Source organism: Alligator sinensis, unplaced genomic scaffold (assembly GCF_000455745.1).
Source record: "Alligator sinensis unplaced genomic scaffold, ASM45574v1 scaffold794_1, whole genome shotgun sequence".
Taxonomy (NCBI): domain Eukaryota; kingdom Metazoa; phylum Chordata; order Crocodylia; family Alligatoridae; genus Alligator; species Alligator sinensis.
In genome coordinates this window covers 23,974-38,297 of record NW_005842125.1, presented here as the reverse complement: position 1 = coordinate 38,297, position 14,324 = coordinate 23,974, and the positions used below count along the sequence as shown (strand labels likewise).

General features: G+C 42.6%; 1 protein-coding gene across 10 annotated transcripts in view; it reads right to left on the bottom strand.

The window, feature by feature from the left end:
• SLC8A1 (solute carrier family 8 member A1) overlaps positions 1-11,708 on the bottom strand; it is a 348,746-nt gene extending 337,038 nt beyond the window's left edge. For 3 of the 10 annotated variants that reach the window (XM_025205698.1, XM_025205699.1, XM_025205696.1), the window contains exon 1: positions 11,530-11,705. The gene's annotated coding sequence lies outside the window, so the exon portion shown is untranslated. Of the gene's footprint in view, positions 1-11,529 lie in introns of all 10 variants that reach the window. The other 7 variants (XM_025205695.1, XM_025205692.1, XM_025205697.1 and 4 more) reach the window with 6 other exon arrangements.
• Between the last annotated feature and the right edge of the window lie 2,616 nt (positions 11,709-14,324).

Genomic DNA, 14,324 nt, shown 5'->3' with positions numbered 1-14,324 from the left:
TTTGCTTCTCAGCACTGAGGTTTGTACTTTTAGCTTTATACTCCTGCAAGCAAAAATTGATGACCCAGACAGAGAAGAGACCAGAAGGTAAGAAGATTTACCTTGTTTGGCAGAGCATCATTTAGTACCGGGGTGGGCAAAATACAGCCCGTGGGTCAGATATGGCCTGCCAGGCCATTCTATCCAATTCACGGGGCCCCACAAAAATTTAGAAAATATGTATCTGCTGCTGGCTGCCTGTCAAAGATCACATCCACAGGCACATCCACACCCTCACCGACACTCCACATACCCACACAGCCACAGCCTCCCACAAACCTATATCCCTCCCCCATATGTAAGAGTAAGACTTCATTGTAAGCTGTTATATACAATCACCTCTATGTACACTACATAAACACGTGTAAACCAGGACAAACATATTTTTTTGAAATCAAATTAATGAATGTTTTAGATGTTCACGTTTTAGAATATAATTTGGTATTTTTCTGTTTCCGAGATGGCAAAACCCCTTGCTAAAAGGAGTACTTCTTGGGGTTTGGGGAGGGACTTCCGGTGGCAAAGGTCAGGGGTTAGAGGGCAGGACTTCCACTCACAAAATGGTGATCAGGGGGTGGAGCAACTGTCAAGGGGCAGGGTTACCCTTGCGGCTCTCAACCACTTGTCAAAACTCAGTATGTGGCCCTCCACCTGAAATAATTTCCTGCCCCTGATTTAGCACAATTTGAGCTAGGACAACCTATAGGCCTGGGCCCCAGGGAACACTGGATATGTAAGGAGAAATAACAATCTTCCCTTGCCAAGAGCCAGCTTCCTGTTTCACAACATTTCTGTTGTCTACCCAGCAGATACTGCTGCTTCTTTTGGTCCTGCTTGCTGCTTCTGTCCAGGTATTGCGTACAGGGCTTGCATTACACTTTGACTCTTGGTGGGGGGCGGGGGCAGGGGGCGGTGGTGGCAGCAGACAGGAGCCACAGGGCATCCTGAGTGCGGGCTCTGGGAGGCTGAAGCAAAAAGTGTGGCGAGCGGGGACCACGGTGATGTCGGCAGTGAGGCCAGGCTGAGCAGAGACTGCCCACAGGCAGCTGCAGCCGTGGCAGCGGGGGTGGCGAGCAGCGAGCGGCAACCGCCCGCAGATGCTGCTGGCAGCAGTAGCAGCCAATCTCGGTGGGGCACGACTAATCTCAGCGGGTGCACATGCACCTGTGTGCACTGCCTATGCATTGCCAATGGTCTGAGGCAGAGCTGAAGATTCCACTATATATGAACACTGCAAACATCACACAGAGGGACAATAGACCAAATAAGCCAATGTCAAACCCAGTGGCACAATTCTACTTATTCTGGAGGGACAGGTGTAGCGGGGCCTCAGAAGCAGCTGAACTGACAGTAGACACCAACAAACAAAACAGGATAAAACCTGAATGAAAGGCAGCAGCAGGTCTTCACTGACAAGCAAATTTAGAGATGGAACAGGCCCTGCTTCACATATATAGAACTGTGCTCTGGACAGTGCTGCCAAGTCCTTGGTGCAATCTAGTTTGATAAGGCCCATGCTTTGGATCTTCCACCAATAACATTAGGAAATTTCTTTACAGATAACATGATCTTGACATTACCATATTTTCTCGCATACAACATGTAGCCCACCTCCCCCACCCCCAAATCAACATCCCAAATTGGGGCATGTGCATTAAACAGGGAAGCTGATTTTCTGCCCAGGATAGAAGTATCTTGCTTTGATTCCTTTTTCAACTGTTGCATTACTATTCAGGCAACTGAAGGAGTCAATTGACTTAATGGTTCATTGTTCTTCACTCCATAGGTGTTAATGATCATTTCTCCTTGTTATTGGTCTTGATGCTAAAGCTAACCTTAGGGCTGCAGCTTCTTATGTGTTCCTGGTCTCTCTCCTCCTATTTCAAAGTTTTCAAGACTCTTAAACTTTTTTCAAAATCATAGATCTACCCATGGAGACCAGTATTCAGCAGCAGTTAGGATTTCAGCTTTATTTATACAGGAAAGGAAAGGCGAGTCAGCTGAAGATTAGGTTCTTTCCCAGATTGATGTGCCTATACCTCTGCAAAAATCGTTTTTCTTGATTCTGCCCTTCAAAAGCAAAATGTGTATTATATTCCAGGGCATTTTTAATGCAATAAATATGGTATTATTATTTGTATTCTGATAGCAACTGACAAGCCAAGCCAAAGCTCCGCTGTGCTAGGTGTTATAGAGAGAATTAAAAAGGGCACCCATATTTTGAAGATCTGATAGTGTAGGTGTCAGACATACAGGATGGGCAGACTAGACAGAAATCTCAACTGACCATTTACCTCACTAGTGCCAGTAAAGAATGATCTGTAGGCAGGATGGCAGATGGAAGTTTTAAGGAGAAAATTAAAGGAGCACAATGTGGTGATTTTATGCATGCTGACCATGATATTTCTGAGATCAGAATATGTTTTTCTCTTTTCCATTTCATCCAATTTTGCCTTTCAGTACTTATATCTTCATTTACCACCCACATGTGCACATTCACATTCACAGGCAATGTACACACATGCACACACACGTTAATATTCACTTATGCACATATCCCTTCACCCTGTCCCCACTCACATGCAAAAAACTGCAAGGATAGGTAAATGACATTTTCATATTACTCTAACTTGTGGCTTAGGGATGCCTCCCAAGGGACAATTAATTATTTTTATCATATAAAATAATGACCATTTTTTCCCCATCTTGTGTGGGTTTGTGAGGTGCCAATCAATTCTTCCTCAAGGGCATCACTGGCCCAGCAGCTGGTCCCAATGCTGTATGTTGCAGGGGCTCAGTTTTGATTCCTGATCCTGGCCTCTCACTCTCTGTGCTGGAAGTGCTCTAGTTTTAATATGTCAGCTCCATTTAGTAGGGAGGAAGGAAAAGGTTCTTTCCATGGTGACCCCTCTAGCTGTTACAGAGCAGACTGACAGCCTCTTTAGGGAGTGCTGTCGAATTCTGTTCCAGGAGAGGGATCTCAGATAAGATGTGAGGCCTGGGGGTAGGGAGATAGTGTGAGGGGAAAGTTCTATGCACAGAGAGGGCTTGGAAAGTAATTCAAAAGACCCTGGAGGCAGGGGATAAAAAGTTTGCAGTAATTTTGCTGGCAACATTCCTGCATCTTCCAAGCAGTTATTTTTCCACTTTTATGTGTTTCTGTAAGTCACTGTTTTTGCTTATGCAAGACGAAAGAAAAACAAGCCATATAAATGTTCCGATGAAAGCACTGACAACTTTCTTAGAAGAGCAGGAAATGGTATACACTGATGAGACTGGTGGCTAATCTGTTAACTTCCAAAAAAACTTTTTAATATCTATAGAGTGTATACAACCAGGCAAACATCATACAGGAGGAATCCCAGCTGTTTCCCAGAAAAGAGCAGAGAATTAGCATAAAACTAAAGGGCACTTAAATCGAATGATATACCCAAAGCACGAATGATATGAAGCACCAAAGAGCTTTGAGATGGATAAGATCTATTATACCATCTTTTTGTATGCCTTCCATTATGTGATTGTTCTCTACAGTGCATTGGCAGGACATTAACCTCCCTTAGGAGGCTATTCCAGACCAGCGTATGTTGCACCTAGAAGAATTCTCCTGGCTTAGCCTGTTTCTTCCCACAATAATGTTTATAGTACTAGATAAACAAAATTACTTTTATAGATATATTAGATTTTTTTTGCCATTTTTGTATGGTGTGGGAGCGGTACTAAATTTGTTAAGGGACACAGCTCTAAATTAATGTCAATTCATAAGTTAACCAAGTTAGTTGTAAATTTTCAGTAGATACATTCTCTTCCAGTGCTTGTGCTGCAACTCTGAGGATGTACTGTAGTCTTCATATGTAATCAAATGGTTGCGATCCTGCTGTCAGTGCAAAACTCGTCCTTAAGTATTGAACAGCAGCCATCCCTTCCATAATGTAACAAGAAACAAATTATAAAAGCAAATGAATACTTCTGAGAGGGCCAACTTTTTCAGCAGCCATGCCACAAATTAAACTATGTTGCATCCTTTCTGAGTGCCACTCCAATCCAGTTCCTTTGCCTGATATACTTTTGTTTTCTGCTGCCTGCCCTGTGCTCCCTGAATAACCTGCTGTGGGGCTTTCTGCTCCTTGCCTTGTGCTCCGTGCCCAAACTGATCCTCTGCTTTCTGCTCCCTTCCTTGTGCTCTGCTTTCTGTTCCTTGCCCTCTCTGCTTCTGTGCTGCTTGTTCCCTCCCTAATCTGCTGTGTGTTTGCTACTCTGGCATACTTCATGGGATAGTATCCAGTCATATGACACATTAGTGATAGGATCTGTCCTGTTCCTTATGTCTTGTAAAAGTTCTATGGCATCTGGTCCAACCTATTAGGGCTGTGCGAAGCTTCGGTCCCTGATTCAATTAGGTGGAGATTCGGCCCAATTTGATGGCCAAATCTCCAAATCCAAATTCAATTAGAGGACCCTTTAATCTCTCTGAATCAAATCGGAACCCTCTGAATCAGTTTGGAGAGATTCGCAAAGATTTGGCGATTCGGACACAGTTTTGAATGTTTTTTCTACATACCTCTAGGTAGCAGGGGCTCGTGAATGCTGCAATGCAGGGGCACATGGAGTGTCCCAGAGGTGTGCGGGGGGCTCCTCAGCATGCTTGGCAGCAGACCCAGAAGTGCCTCTCTGGCTTGGTGAGTACTTCCGGTCCACTTCCGGGTTCGCCGCCAAGCATGTGGAGGCCCCCCCACTCCCGTGGGACCCTCCATGCACCCCAGCATCACAGCAATCACGAGCCACGCTGGCACCTCGAAGTATAGAAAAAACATTTAAAGCTGTGTCTATGATTGAATTGCTGATTCTCCAAATCAGCATTGAATCTTCAGATTCGGATTCGGCCAAATCGAATCAGGGACAGTGATCTGAATCAACGAATTGAATCACTGTCCTTGATTCAGGCCGAATCCGAATCCAAATTGAATAGGGCCTGCTTTGCACACCCCTACAACCTGTTCACTTAGCCATCTTTAGCACTATTTGGAGTGTTAAACAACAAAGTTGTTTAAACAAAGTTAAACAACAGAATATAAAATTGTTGTGTATTATTCCCATCACTCCAGGGTGTGGTATGACTGTGCTTCACAGAACTGCCTAAAGTTCATGCTTCGCAGAGTTTTATCTTCACACATATTAACAGACTGTATTTTAGAATGGAGTGTTTTGTATATCTCTGGGTTGCTCATTGGCAGCAGGCCCTATTTCCTCTGATGTGAGGGTACTGGAAATGACTAGCACATGCTCTCTTGCACATATTGTTTTTTGATGAACATTTTAACAAAATTAACCTCTTTCTTCAAAAGAGGCAAATGTTGGCATGTGTACCACTGGCTTCAATAGGCTGGGTCCAGAACACAATTTACATTAATTCTCTTTTCCTTCGAAAATAGCAAATAGAACCAATAGCAAACTCAATAGTATATAACAAGGGTAAGGCTGTTAATGTTACATCCAGCACTGTATATAAAGCACAGAAATTCCTCAAGAAAGGCAAGGGAATGGGCAGGCGCTTTCAGTACAAGCAGGATCTAAGTAGAGTCCACTGAAGTCTATGGAAAGACTCCCATTGACCTCAGCCGGCTTTGGATCCAGTCCTCATCTAGGTCAAGGACTAGGCATGGGTAGTCTCTTGGTGAATAGTTTCTAAGCCCCATAATAGCACTCTCTGTCTTCTGTGATCGGTGTTACTTGTTACTAAAACTTGTAGAGCAGCAGGGTGACTACTTCCTCCCAGCCTCACTTTTTTGTGATTCTGCAAGCAGGTCTATATATGCACATTTATTGCGCAGTAACCGAAATTACTGCACAGTATAGGTGTGCATCTACACGTGCATGCCTGTACTCAGCAGTAAATATGGCAACTTATGCTGACTTGAGTGCAAATTTGATACCTGCATCATGCAGGTATCAAATTTACACTTGATTAGTTACTGCACAGTAATGCATGTGTAGACACCTTACTGCACAGTAACAGAGTGTGGACTGACTTGGGAATAACTTTAGTCCCAAGTCAGTCCATACATAGCGTTAATGTGCTTTAACACTTGCACGTGTAGCTGCTAACCTATTCCTGCTTACTGCACAGTAAATTTAAGCTGGTGTAAATGCACATAGAGACACACCCTATGACTACATAACTAAACCTTATCTGTTGTATGTATTTTGCTGGCAGTTATTTGGAGCCCACTGTACCTCTACAGCTCTCAGAGGGCATAAACACTATCTAGTCTAACAGTTCTCAATCTTTTGGGAATTCAAGGCACCTCTTGATGAATTCAAGGAACCCCTGGCTAGATTCAAGACAGCCCCAGGAAAATATTAGAAGAGCAATTCTTTCATTGCAAAGAACTCAGATAGACCACATTAGGTCAGCATGTATTTAATACTGTTGACACCTATTTGAAATCTCTGGGTTTGTCTTGCAAATTGTGTTTGCGCACCTAACTGTGTTAGTATTTTGTTGTACCCCTGAAAGGCTCTTAAGGCACCCCAGGATGCTGGAACACCCTGGCTGAGAATCACTGATCTAGTCAACCATGCAAAGAGCTTAGGTTTCTTTCCACTCTGTGGTACACTGCATGAGGTGGGCAGAGAGTGTAGGCCCCCTGAAACAGTGATGCCCCGAATAGCTTAGCTTTGAAAGGCACTGTGGGGTGGATCATTTGCTCACATATGTCTCTATGGCTCTACCAGAGGCAATGAAGCTCCATTAATGGAGAATCTGGCAGGAATAACTCCAGGGGTACATGTTACACTTTGCTTTTGAAGTTCTACTTCTATTTAAAAAGAGCCAGCAATGACAGCCATGCATGTATAGAACGTGCTGGAAATACACTTGTTACTAAGCAAAACAGAAGGCAAATAGCAAATACTGTCATAAATGCATTTAATCTGTTCTGGAATGCCAAATACATCATTTACATATGGATTTTGCAAATGGCAAATCTGAACGTCCTTATTGCACTTTTCCTCCTGGAAAGTTGGCTCTGTTTAATTAAATAGTTTCAAATCCCAATTTTCTAGGCCTGTTTCACTTTAGCTGAAGTTATGACAGCTTGTTGCTGTTAGTTTGAAAAGAGCTGCTTACCTCATCATTGTCAGGGGCTGGTCCAAGACTATGAAATGAAATCTCAGAACTAAGGACCATCATAAGCCTGCCCACCTTTTGCTGCTTTCAGCCTGCCTTCTCTGTTATAAACACAGAGCAGTGTGTTTATAATTCCCCCACACAAAACAAAACATTGCATTGCATATATAATTCTCGACACTGGAAGAGGATGAGAAAAAGAAGGAACCACATGGACAGCTGTTAGTCTTGTTGCTTAATGCACAGCTGGAATATGCTAAAACACTACAGTAAGGAGTGTGCTTTAAAACCTATGCTGAAGGGAGAGAAGCTCCCTTTTGATTTTGTTTGGAAGTATAGAAAGAATCTTTAAAGATGATGTAAAAAAAGATCTCTCAGCAGAGGAATGGAATTGTCTATAGATGCTTTACCAGGAACTCTACAAAGCTTGTATCTGACTTTTCAAAGGAAAAGCTGAGAACAGTTTAAGACTCTTTATCCTCCAGGATCTGGGATGTAAATATTTTATTCATCTGAAGGGGAAGGGCATGCCCAGGAGTTGCTATTAGCTGGCTTCAGTTTGCAAAATGTTCTTCAATGTGATTGCATGGTGTAGCCCTCCTATCTTCTTCAGTGTCATGGTATAACCTGTGACCATGTGATTCTGTCTTCCACAACAGACTGTGCAGCTTGCAGGAACCAGCTTTATGTAGCTGATGTAAACAGACCTTGTGTTTTTTAGAGTGCATATGTGGTTTAGGAGCCCAAGCTCTGCAAAGAGTGTTCCTTTACCACTTAGGCATATTTAAAAATATAACAAAGCTCATTTGATACCTCTTGGGGACACAGGCCAAAAGTTTCAAAAGCAATTCGTGATTTCACATGCGAGTCACAGCTGTGTAGCAAGGACAAACCTACAATGCCTTCAATGTAGCTATCTTGGGAAATACTAGCTGTGCAGCCACAGGTGTACAGAGGTTGGCATGGGCTGATTCATCCAGCTTCTGGCTGGATTTTGCACCCTGTGCTGAGCTCCAGGCCACTGTGGGAAAACCCTTACCTGTCCTCTCAGGTTAGCCTCTGTGTGGCTAACCTGAGACAGCTGAAATGTTTTCTAGGAAGCAATGTGCCACTTCACACACCCACCTTATAATAACCAGCCCCTGTAAGTTTCCCCAGTTTTGCACGCAAGCCCTGAGCCACTCCAAATCAATAGGCACTTATGAAAATTGTAGCCATTGTGCATTTGCTGCTTTATTTTTCATTGTTGCTCTTTATGTCATGTCAGTGCCTGGAGTCCTCTCCTGGCATCTTGGCAGCTTTGTGCTGGGCACTGTGTGAACACATTGGTAAGGAGCAGTCCCTGTCCCAGAGAGAAGACAAGACATAAACATGGGAGGGGCAACCCAGCACAGAAGAGAAGAGGGACTTGCTCAAGCTTACTTAGCAGGTCACTCTCAGAGCTAGAAACAGAACTGAACCCTTGTGATTCTGGTGCTGTGCCCCCACGCCTCACAGGATATTTTGTTAATACTTGATGGCAAAGGCAGCTTTTCACAGAGACTGAACATCACCTTCCATTTTCTGCCATGGACTGGCAAGGGGAAAAGCGTGAGATGGCACTTGGTTGTTCTCTCACCATAGACACAATAGTCTTCCCTCTGAAATCAATGGCAGGCAAGGAAGGTCAGCACCCTATAGCACTGGGCCTGGCCATGTGTGCTCATCTTAGATCCACTAGTATGAGGAGATAGGTGCCTCCCCAGCAAAAGTATGTGCAGCAATAGTACACCAAGCTCTTTCTTCAGTGGGATAAAACTTCTTTATTGGGATTCTAGGGATTTTTTTCACTGCATATTTTGACACAATTTCAACCTGCCTCAATTGTACTCTGCTAAAGATGAAATTATTCCTTCTGACCTTTAGATAGAGGAGAGAGAGAAAAGGTCCAACAATAAATTCCCAGGGCCTAAAATATTTCACCCCAAACTCTGCAGGTTTCATTTCAATTCCAATCCAAATCAAGTGGAATTTTTCTTGGCTTTGGATCTCTGTTAAAGCCTTTAAAGACATTTATTCATGGGAACTTCAGTAAACTTTGGTTAATTTGTTAATGCCAAGGGAATGCAAATTATGGCAAATGAACCAGTAGCGACCAATTATCAGGCAGTGGGGGAAAGGAGGGGAATCAGACCAATGGCAAATTAAACCACTGTGGTGAATAATCCTGTAGGCAAATTAACTGGAGTTTACTGTAGCTGCATCACAGAAAAGTCTTCATTTTCAAATATCTATCTCTATAGCTGTGCTGTATACCTTTTACTATACTCACAGGCTATAACTATAAGCTTTCAGTACCCCCCCCCCCCCCCCCCCCCCCCTCCCCAAATGAATAATTAAGCTACCTAACAAAATATACCTCCTTTGGACCTTACCATTTTATGCATATTTTCCCCCCCGCACAGGATTCCCTTGTAGTGTTATTAGTTGTAGATGTTTAGTGTAGTTCTTGGTTGCATTACAACTGGACAGTTTCTTAAAGTAATGGTGTAATGAAAATTATCGATCGCAATGGGATCAGAGTTAATGTTAGGACATAGCTAGCAAACGTCAGGTATCTCCATCAGTTGCTGCACATAAAACTTCCTGTGCCAGCAGCTGCATACAACACTTTCTTGAGTATAAGATAAAATCTGACAGAAAATGCAGGACGGATTTACATTGTTTCATGTGCAGTGGAGTGTACATGTTCATTTTTTTGATAAATAAATAGTTTAAAATAAGCCTAGGTTTGCATATGTTGATTTTAAGACTGCCATTTCCCTGTGTTTCCTCAAAGTTCATCTGTCTGCTGACTTCTCCACAGAAAGAATGTTTTCTAAAAGATATCAATTGACAAAGAATGTTTGACTGCCACAGTCAGAATTCCAGCCACAGCTCAATTTCAAATACTTTTATTAAACATGAATGAAAGAAAATCAAACAAAAATTTTCAGAGAAAATGTAGAGGGTCTGAAAACCAACACTTCATGGAACTTGTCATTAACATGCCAAGTAAATGAAAAGAAGAACAGGAATTAATGCTCCATTTTAATCCCTGTTTAGCAGGCAGCCTTTAAAATCAGAATCATAGCATTCCTATTGCGTTTCAAACATATTATTATTATAACAGTTCAAGGGAAAAATTATTCTGATTATGAATAAAAATGTCCATGACATTTGTGGTTTAGTAATTTGCCTTTATGAAATGACCATCGCTTAGTGTAACCTTGGAAATGCCCTTTGATTGTAGTAATTTTCATTATATAATTTTCAGTCCTTTCCATTTAATTTTACTTAAGCTGATCTCTGTGTTTCCAGTCGATTAACCATCTGAAAAATGAGAAAGCTTCTTTACTTAATTCTTTGTAGCAGGAGTTTGAATACCTCATTATAACACCTGAAAACCCCTGAACTGATCCAGAAATCCTGTTTTGCAGCCCTCTGAAAATCGCATGTATTTAACCATAGAATACAAAATGAAGAAGCTTTTAGGTTTAGGATAGAAAGCCCGTCATCTGTTCCAGTTTAATAAACTACTTTTCCTGTTGGATACAATATATGATGTGGGTAAATACCTGCTTTTCACAATATACAAACAACAGTTAATATAATTTAATATTAAATGGATATTGGTTTGAAGGAAAGCTATCTTTATGAGTCTTAATACTCCAGAAATATTAATTCTGAAAGAAGGGTACTGTCATAACAATATGTACAGCTGTTTTCAGAGGTTTGGGTTTTCAGAATACAACCATGTCAGTTAAAACCATGTAAAAACCCTCGCACAGGATGTAATCAACCTCAAATCTTCAGAGAAACATTGAGAAATAGTCTTCAAGTGCCAAGAAAAACAACAGTCGTTTACAATAAGCTCTTCCTAATGTCCATTCAGTCAACCCACAATGTTAAATGAGACACATTTCTCAAAATGAAAGTAGGGCAAACAAAAGCACAAAAAATCCCAACAATCTAATGTCTTCGTTATATAGACATATGAAAGACACAGATTCTAGAAAATAACATCTCAAAGTGTCTTGGTTTTGTCCCTGATTAAAGGGCAAGATGAGCCAACTCATAAACTCCAACAGATTTCTAAATAGCTGATGATAAAAAGGTCAATTTTGCAACACTTCTCTTTTTAGCTCTTTTGGTCAGAAACTTTCTCCATCTTTATAGCAGCAATTCTGTTCAGGGTAGTGTCCCCCACTCTGCAATCTTATGCCAAATCATTCTCTTTGGAATTATAGCACAGCCCCAGATATACAGTTCTTGTCACAATATAAGTGAAACCCAGCATCTAAGCTGTACATTTACAGAAAATACTTGAATTGCTTTTCACTTACCTCTGTCAAGGCTCAGCAGTTGTGTGTACAGAGGAATGGAAAAAAAGACCTCATATGATAGCTTCTCTAAATTTACCAGAAAGAAAGGAGTTGGGATGCTTGTCCTTTAAGTGTCTCTAAACATGGTTTGCATAGCTGGATCTCAGCTTATCTGTGCTTTTCTGCTTTTGCTTCCATACATGGATCTGTTCCCAACAGTAACTCCAAGCTGTCGAAAAGAAGCTATCTGGCAGCTTTCAGCTTCTTCCAAACACATAAATGATAAAAAAAAAAAATAATCCTTTCTGTCTGATACTTTTTACACCCCCAAACCCATGCCACAATGTCTTGTTCAAATTAACTTGAAGATTACATATTTCCTTTTCAGTGCATGCTAAACAAATAATGTCAGGCTAGTACATGCAACCATAAAAAATGATGCTTAGGCTAATACTGCACTTAAAATGGCTTGAGTCTCATGCAAATCTTGACTGTTTGCCCACTGCTTATTAAAATATTTGTATAAGTAACTGCTAGAATGTAGTAAATATAAATTATGAAGACAGGGAGTATTTCACTTTTTTGTTCTTAAGTTCATACAATTTTATTTCCAAGAATACTTCCTGCTTTCCTTACAGGTCAGGGTTTTGTATGCTTGTTATGTGGAAGTATTTCAACACAGCATAGCTGTAGTGCGGGAAGGTTTAGATTCACTTTTTTGAGAAGAGAGAGACTACATTAAAAAAACTGTAGCAAGCAGCTTCACATTTGTACCAGTAGCAGTAGTTCCTTTTCCACTAAATACTACAGCAGCTGCATAGTATAAATGTCTGGGACTTTGTAAAAAGGCAACCATGGCTTGGGAAAGTCTCTGCACATTTATTTATCAATAAGCAATAGGACGGAAGTGGGAATGCTCTCTCACAGGTCCCTTCCCCCAGTTTCATAGATTTCCCTTTGAGAGGGGGTGGTAGTTTGAATCCCACTCTACATGAGGGGGTACCTAAATGCCAAGTCTTCTACTTCCTGGGTAAGCACCCTCCCCCAACAAGCTGTGGGGTTAGAACATGGGAGGTATTTTTCCTTCCTTCCTTCCCCCTAGCTAATTACAGGGTTTTGCCAACTATAGTTTCAGACTCTTGCATATGCAGTTGCATGTGTATAGTCCTATGTGCCCACCTGGCCCAAGCACAGTCTACTGCATATGTTCAGTAGCTGCGTGCATGCTTGCAGATCCACACTGCAGATGGAATAGCATTTCTGACCATGTATGAGTGCCAAAAAACGGCCATTACAAGGCCGGATAAGGGCCATATGGGTGCATAAAGTGAAATAGGATTCAGCCCCCAATGCCTGGAAATTAGAAAAATTAGATAGTCTATACCCTTAACTCTGCCCCTTTGCGTATATACATTCTCTCAAGCATTTTGTTGGTATCCATATTATCTCTCCTCCTCACCACCCTCCTGGGTCAGCAGTCCACTTTCTAGCTGCTCCTGGTACCTACGTGTATTCCTGTCTTGCCAGGATCACTGTCTGCATTAGGGCTCAGTCTTGAAATGTGTTGAGCACCCCAGCGTGATCCAGCAGCTGATTAAATTTATGCATGTGTTGATTTAATTGATTTCAGTAGAGCGCATGTTTAACTGTATTGTAGATTCAGGCCACAATGTCCTGTTTCTTACAGAGCCTGTAGAGCAAAGGGTTGCTTGGCATCTAGGCACTTATGTGGCTACTATCCCCAGAGCCTCTATTCACTTGTTGGTCTCTTAAGAATTTATTCTTCTGACATAACATTTTCTTCAATGTACAGAAGTATAAGGGGTGTGCAAAGCGGGACCTATTTGATTTGGATTCAGATTCAGGCAGAATAGGGACAGTGATTTGATTAATTGATTCAGATCACTGTCCCTGATTCAATTTGGCCGAGTCCAAATCTGAAGATTCAATGCGAATTCGGAGAATCAGTAATTTGGACATAGACACAGCTTTAAAAGTTTTTTCTACATACCTTGAGGTAGCAAGCGTGGCTCATGCTCGCTGTGATGCTCGGGCACATGGAACGTCCCACAAGAGTGTAAGGGGAGCCCTCCATGTGCTCAGTGGCAAACCCAGAAGTGGAAGTACTTCCAGTCCACTTCCGGATCTGAAGGGGAGCGCATCGGGGGCCCCCCCCCCACACCCTCCCAGCTTGGTGATCAGCCACAGGGGACCCCAGGTGCCCCCCCAGACCCAGAAGGCACCAGTCACTGAGCCAGGGGGCATGAGGGGGGCCCCCAGCGCACTTACTGGTGGGCCTGGAAATGGGCCAGAACTGCTTCTGGTCCACTTCCAGGTTTGCTGCTGAGCATGCTGAGGAGCACCCTGTGCTTCTGTGGGTGTGGAAAAGACTTACCTCCATCTGCTGAGGAGAGGAGCTGGTGGGATGCCACACTGGAAGCGGAGCGTGGTGAAAATGAAACCATGGTGGTCCCATCCACCGCAGCGAAGAAAGAAGAAAAAAACAAACTGCAGAGTTGGAAAGAGCCAGAATTGGCTCCCATGTCAGCGTGGGCATGCTGGGACCAATTCACCTCCCAGAACCCTGAAGCCGGGATAAAAAGCCCAGGAGGGAATCAGTGGGGAGGACTGGAAGTAAGGTCCTCAACCAGCCCAGAGGGGCCAGATACTGAAAGAAGTCCCAGCTCAGGGATGTGGTAGCTACCCCAGGAGGGCAACTTCATTAAAGAGTCAGAGCCAGAGATGACACCACAACTTACCAGAGACTATGCTGTGGACATAGGAGGTCCACAGCACAGATTGGATCTTGGCAAGAT